Below are 7,224 nucleotides of genomic sequence, written 5' to 3' on the forward strand. Positions count from 1 at the left end.
CGGCCGTTCGCATACGCGTGGAAATACTGCGTGTTCGCATCCCCTTTGAGCGTCCACTTGAGGCCTCCTCTACGCCTCCAGTATCCCTCCTCGGCCCGTAGCAATGCTTCAACTTGTCCTTCCAAGGCGTAGCGCTGCACCCATTCTTGCTCAGAGAATGGTCGTGAGTCCGCCTGGACATCTAGGAGGGCAATTTCGGCCATCACCCTCACCCTGAGGATCTTGTTGGCACGCCCCTGGTTCATGCCCCACCCCTTTAGGCTACCGCGTAGGCGGGCCCCCACCGCGACCCAGAACTCCATCGGGCCGCGTTGCTGGCCAGCGAGTTGGACACACCACAGCCATCTCTCCCTAAAGATGGCATCAAACTCTGGGACCTCAAACCACGCGGTTTTGAAAAAGAAGCGCGGGCTACGTTGGATTCTATCTTCCCTGGAAGATAGAATGAGAGGTACATGATCCAAACCGATCCTTGTTTCTGCAAGGAGCGAGCACAATGGGAACACCACTTCCCAGTCCATAGACATGAAGGCACGATCCATGACAGACCGCACCGGGGCGAGTTGCTTGTTAGTCCAAGTAAATCTCGCTCCAGTTCTGGCCACTTCCCTAAGTGCCATAGACGCAATCGCGTTGTTGAACATGGCAACCCTTGACCAGTTAATGTTGTCATTGTTTTTATCTGCGTCCGAATGAATCAGGTTAAAATCGCCTCCCACCATGAGCGGGATCTGCACAGCAGCAAGATCCAGCACCTTGGCTTCCAGTTCTCCCAAGAACTCAGCCGAACGGGAGTGATCGGCTGGTCCGTAGACTTGCACGATCGCGAGCTCTCGAAGCGACACTCGCACACGGATTCTGGCCGCAAGGAAGAAGGTACCAACCTCCCAGGTCAGTACTTCATAAGTGGCACCACAAAAACCCAGCAGCATGCCACCTGAGTGGCCGTGCGCTGGGCTATGATGCAAGACAAAGCGCTTTAAGGGGTCAATCGCTAGGATGTCTTGATGTCGTAGTTCGGATTTGATCGTTTCCTGGAGCCCTACAATATCTATCGACTCCTTCCTAATGTACTCCTTCAATTGGGTCCGCCGTCCCGCGTGACCGAAGCCACGAATGTTCCAAATGAGCGCCCGCATCTATATGACACGATTCCCGAGGCGCACCCCCCTGGAGGTGATCGCCTTGGCCACGCGCCTCACCTTGCCCAGCGAGGCGAGGGGGGAATAGCAACCCCTATTGCTATATCCCCTTCAGGCTGGATCACTGGCACCTGCGAGGGCTCAGCCTCCAGTGCCAGGCGTTCCGTGTGTTGAGCAGCCGCCGCTGCCAGCGCTGCCTGCGCCTGCTCCTTAGCACAAATCAACGAGATGAGCTCGGTCACTCCATCGTCGCCCATCGGTTCCACCCCGCTCTCCCCCAAAACCTCACCCATATGTTCGTCTGAAAATGAATCGAGGATCGTAAAACGCGGCAAGGGGTTACCTGAGGTTTCCAAGTTCTTCTGAGCTTGCAGGAGTTGAGCGCGCTAGAGCGAAGGAAGGTTGCCTTTGGCACCCTTGGCGCGCGCACTGACCCGCAGGGGAGGAACCTGCCCCTCCACTACAGCCTTGGTGCGCTTGGCCTTTGGGATAGGCGCCGATTGGGACATCTCCTGCGCGAGCGGAACGGGGACAGGGACCGCCAGGGCTATCACCGCCTGGCGCGGCGTCGCCGGCGCCCCAAAGATCTCCGCAGCACTCCCCACCTCCGCACACACCTTGCGCACCGCCACCTTCTTGAGCTGCTTCACCGCGCCGAGCTTGCCACTGCTGCGACCGCCTTGCGCTAGAGAGAGCGAGGGGCGAGGCAGCGAGTCCACCGACACCGTGATGGGGGTGCGCACCTCACCCTGTGGCTCCGCCAGCTGCGAGGGGGCCACCACTGCCTCCAGCCGCACCGGAGGCGACGTGATCGAACCCAGGTTGGAGCCGTATTGGTTCAGAATGGAGAGGTCCATCTCCGACGATCCTCCAGCCAGGGAATGCTCCGCCCTGGGCAGCAGCGCACGGGCCGTCGCACCACCTTGCTCGGTGATGCCCAACTTCTCCCATGCCGCCGTGTCAATGGAGTCGTCCTCCATGCTAGGACATATTTGTCCATGCTAGTCCTGGTTGAGCATATACAAGGTAAAAATCATCATCTGCATGTTGATCGGCTCCCTGCATACCCTTTAATCTGGTTGTGACAAAACGGAAGGCATGTTGCGGGCATGTTTAGGGGGAGACACAAGTCAGATTGTTTGGTTACATGCAACACATGTCTGATAACCTCCTCGTCAAGGTGATGAGATTACCGGCACACTAAAGCAAGCAGAACAAACCAAAGACACACATGATAGCATAACAACAAATTTAACATAGTACAAAACTTATTAAATAAGCAGTCTTAAACCAAACCAGTAGGATATAGTCTTAAAACCAAACCAACACATGCAATCAGGCAACAAAGAGCTCTCTAACGTTCACGGTGAAGGCGTTGTCGTGCTTCTTGCAATTGGTGACCACCTCAACGCCGTCGTTGCTGAAGACGATCACCTTCAGGGTGTAGGGTGTCAGCAGCTTGAAGGTGACCATGCACTAGTAGAAAAAGGGTCTAATGTTCAGCACATTAGTCCCGGTTTATAGATGAACCGGCACTAATGATCACATTAGTGTCGGTTCAAACGGCTAGGCGGGCGTCGCTCATTAGTACCGGTTCGTGGCGAACCTTTAGTACCGGTTCATGCCAAGAATCGGTACTAAAGAGGCTGTGGCAGGCTGGGGCCCCACCGGCACATTTAGTACTGGTTCATGCCACAAACCGGTACTAAAGTTTTTTAGTTGCAGCGGTTTTTTAGTCCCACCTCGCTCGGCTAACAGGGTTTTTATGTAACGCCCCAGTTTCGATGCGCCAGGTGTCTGCCAGTTATTCGCCGTCGTTGCCATATCATTTGGTTGCGTGTTGCATTTTGCCATGTCATCATCTGCATTTCATCTGCATGTTTTTCAAAACTTGCATCCGTTCGGGTTCTCCCGGTTCTCTCCGTTGTCCGTTCGGAGTCCGTACCTCTCGCGCGCGCCCGTCGCCCCTCTCAGACCTTGTTTTTGTGAGCGGGTGTTAAACGTTCTCGGAATGGACCGAGTCTTGCCAAGTGGCCTTGGTATAGCACTGGTAGACCGCCTGTCAAGTTTCGTGCCATTTGGAGGTCGTTTGATACTCCAACGGTTAACTGCGTAGCCCGAAACCCCCCTTTCGTCTTGCATCCCATCACCCTTCCAAAGTGGCCCAAAACCCAGCAAACTCCCCTCCATGCTCTCGGTCGTTCGATCACGATCGTGTGGGCGAAAACCGCTCCTCATTTGGACTCTCCTAGCTCCCAGAATCTATAAATAGCCCCCTCCCCCGAAATTCGCGGATCAAATCCCCCCGAAACCCTAGCAGTCTCCTCCCTCACCGCGCCGGACATGTCCGCTCCGCCATCGGACATGTCCGCCACCGCCCCCTCGCCCAATCATACTCCGCCACGTGTCCTCCGCCGCCATCTCGCCCGCGCCCCGCCGCCGCGGCCCGCGAGCCCACGGCCGGCCCGCCCTGGGCCGCACCCGGGCCCGTGCGCCCCGCCTCCCGCGCCTCGCGGAGCTCCGCTCTGCCTTCGCCACCGCCGGCCGCCCCGCGACCCAGCTCCCCGCCGCTGGCGCCCGGAGCCGCCGCCGTTCCTGCCCGGCCGCGGCCTCGCCGCGCCCTCTGGCCCCGTCGCGCCACCCTCCGGTCGCCGCCATGGCGCCCTGCGTTATCTCCGGCCGAGTTGGCCCCGGATCCGCCTCCTCCCGGCCTCCCCGAGCCTCTCCGGCCATCTCTTCCTCAACTCCGGCATCTACTCTGGCGAGCTCGGATCCAGATTTGAAAATGAAGGTTGACCTCGATTTCACAAAGTCCCTGAGATTTCTGACATTATCATGCCATGTTCATCGCATCATATCTCTACATCCGTAGCTCCGTTTTGTGCGTGTAATATGTCAAATTGTTCTCTCAATGAGTACTTCATTTCATTCCATTGCATCATATTCATTTGAGCTCATCTTGATGGCTGAATCATCGTTGCAAGAGTGCTTCATAATGTTGTGTGCTGTCTGTTAACAGAACTTGCTCTTTTGTCATTTTTGCCATGATTGATGTGTGCATCCTATGAGGTTGATCCTTGCATGCTATGAACTTGTTCTTGCCTTGGTTTGTTTCATAAACATGTCTTCTTGCTGATGCTATGCTTATCTTGTCATGCAATGACTTGTGGTGAGTTATTCGAGCTTGTTAAGTAGTGTATTTGCTGTTGCTGTTTTGCTAGGCTGAATCTGTTATTTCGTGATGCTATGTAAACCTGCCGCTACAAGTCGAGTACATATCTGGTGGAAACCACATATTCAGTGGAAGCATGGAGACTTCATCCTGTGCCGTTGGATAGGAAGTGTGTGGTGTGAGATGATAAGATGTACAAACTGCAAAAACAACCCCGTAATCTTAATGTACGGTGGTACATTATCCTAACGGAAGCTGAGCCATCCCGTGCCTTAATCCATGTAGCTATCCCGATTCAATTTTCTTCCATCAACAACTAGGGTTAGGAGATCTGGAGATGGTGGCTTCGGCCAACAAGACGCCCTCGTTCCGCGCACGGCCGGCGACCGGCGACCGGCGCGACTAATTCCTCTCCAGCGGCTGCTTTCTCTCCTCTCCAGCCGGTGGCCCACTGCGCCAACCCACCACGACGACCTCGTTCCCGCAGGGCCGGCGACCGACCGGCGTGGCTAATTCCGTTGCGGCAACTGGCTTCTCTCTCTCCGACGTATGGCGCACCGGGCCAATCCTCCTCTGAGTGCTCCCCATCGAATTGGTACTGGATCCAGGTCCGAAGGTATGAGGATTTCTATCACATTGTTCATCTTCTATGATGTGCCATATTCTCTTCTAGTTGGGCTAGATTTGCCAAGAAAATATAGAGGACAAGGTCGTGGATTCTGGTTGTCTCTTTCAAGATTAGCCTTCTGAACAGGATCTACAAAGCCTTTTTCCTCAACTGAAGCAGTTTCAGTAGCCTCTCTGTAGATCTAAAAATAAGCATATCCAGAAAACTTTTTACACTAGATATAGCCATAAAGCAACCACGTACACAGTCGTTTATCACAAGAATCTGTCACCAACTAGAATGTAGAACACTTGAACTCTCAGTTTATGTAATGCAAAAAACACATATTTCCAGCATGCATAGTCCATGATCAAAGAACTAATTATACACTGAAAAACTGGGCACACAAGATCAATGTACACGCAAACCAAGATCCAGCAAGTTCAGTTTAGATTTTCGTCTTGAGGAAGTTGGTAAAGTCTAATTCATCTGGTATGTAGTTGTTATATTAATGCAGCAACAGGTATGTCCTATCATGCTAATTTGACAATACTGTACACCATGATGGTTGTTCTAGGCATATTTATTAGTGTATAGTTATTAAATGAAGGAAATCATTACTTCTTATAGACTTTTGTGTGATATGCTGGGATATAAGAAAGGAGTTGAAACTGTTTGAGCATAGGAAAATTGTATGAATGATGTTAGCTATCAGTTTTAATTTATATTGCAATTGATTGGGGAAGTGAGCTGAGATTAGGTATTCCTAACATTTGAATGTTCTTTCTAACATGATTACGGCACATACATTTGGACTTAGTTTAGAGAATACTTCTAAAATTTTGCTTGCTAATAAATACAACACATTGATGTATCTATATTTGTAGATTTGTTTTGAAATTCGTTTCAAAAAATTAGGTATAATTTCTTGCTATTTTTCCTAGTGCCCTGACCAATTGAACTTTTTTGTTCCAGGTTGCTTGGTGGCACTACTGGCTTCAGCAAGTTATTAGGACTAATATACTATGGCATTGTGATGTTCTTATCTAGTGTACTGGAGCCATTAGCTATTGGCGCTAGACTTATGCAAGTTATTAGCTAGCTATGTGCTCTATGACTGATCGATGTATAAAGCTGCAGATTTGCCATCAGTTAGTGATGCTCTATTTTGTAACTTTGTACTGTAGTAAAGCATTATCTTAAGTGACTGAATAAGATTGATGCTGCATAATGACACTGTGTGCAACTGACCTGATTGCTTTAAGTTTATTATTTAAACAATGATTTCAATTGTTGGAATGTGCTGTGCGAAGTGCAAGTGTGTTCTGGAGCTGGGCAATGGTTTTGATTATGGTTGACGAAAATGATCTGGGTAATGGTTTTGGCTGTTGTTTGTTCTACTTGGATTTGCAAGGAACTGGGCAGACTTCAATATTATATTATGATTCTAATCTAAACGCTATTAGGATATCAAATATCGAATTAAGCTAGCTGTGATATGGGGATCATATATGGAGAAGCACAGGTGTACGTGGGGACATGTGCAGACTTGTTGTAATACTTGGAATCGATAGGGGGTTATGTGTAACATAGAATGCTGGCAACAGGCGTTTTTCTGCAAAACTGCATGTAGCAGTTATGGCTGAATCTAGTCCATAGATACAAGATCCAACAACCTATGCTCAAGTTTCCCTGCTTCCACTGAATATGTGGTTTCCACCTGATATTGTCCCGCTACAAGTCATTCTATGCATAATCTGGAGATGTTCACTAAGGGTGTTTTGTTATACATGTCATGCTCTATCCATCCATGCCCCTGGTTGCATTTATAGCTTGCTGTAGTTTGTTGTAAACTTGCTCCAAAGTTGCTTAATAATGTTGCTGTCAGCCTGTTAACATTAAGTTCAGTTGTTACCATGATTGTTGCTAGTGATCCATGCATCCTATGAACTTGCTATTGCCATGCTTAGCTTCATAAATATGTCTTCTACTGTTGGTTGCCTTGCCATGCCATGTTTTGCTCTGTGGTGAGTGGTACAAGCTCATGTACATGCCTACTTATCATTGTTCCTGCCATGTTTGAATCTGTAATATAACTTGCTATGTTTACATGGGTGCCATCATATTTTCTGATCCTTTTTGGCTCATGGTCAGTAAGGGTCTTTTGTTATATGCATTTAGTAGTATCATGCCATGCCTTTGGTTGCCATGATAAGTTCCTGTAACATGCTGTTTGATAGCTCTAAACATTGCAACCTGATGTTATTTTCTGCAAAGTCTGAAACTATTATCATTTGCAATCT

General features: G+C 49.8%; 1 long non-coding RNA gene across 1 annotated transcript; it reads left to right on the forward strand.

The window, feature by feature from the left end:
* The first annotated feature begins 4,845 nt into the window (after positions 1-4,845).
* LOC123116263 (uncharacterized) lies at positions 4,846-6,211 on the forward strand. Its single transcript, XR_006457009.1, has 2 exons — positions 4,846-4,930; positions 5,897-6,211. It is a non-coding gene; the product is annotated as an uncharacterized lncRNA (long non-coding RNA).
* Positions 6,212-7,224: the final 1,013 nt, after the last annotated feature.

The sequence above is a fragment of the Triticum aestivum genome, chromosome 5B (assembly GCF_018294505.1).
Source record: "Triticum aestivum cultivar Chinese Spring chromosome 5B, IWGSC CS RefSeq v2.1, whole genome shotgun sequence".
NCBI lineage: Eukaryota > Viridiplantae > Streptophyta > Magnoliopsida > Poales > Poaceae > Triticum > Triticum aestivum.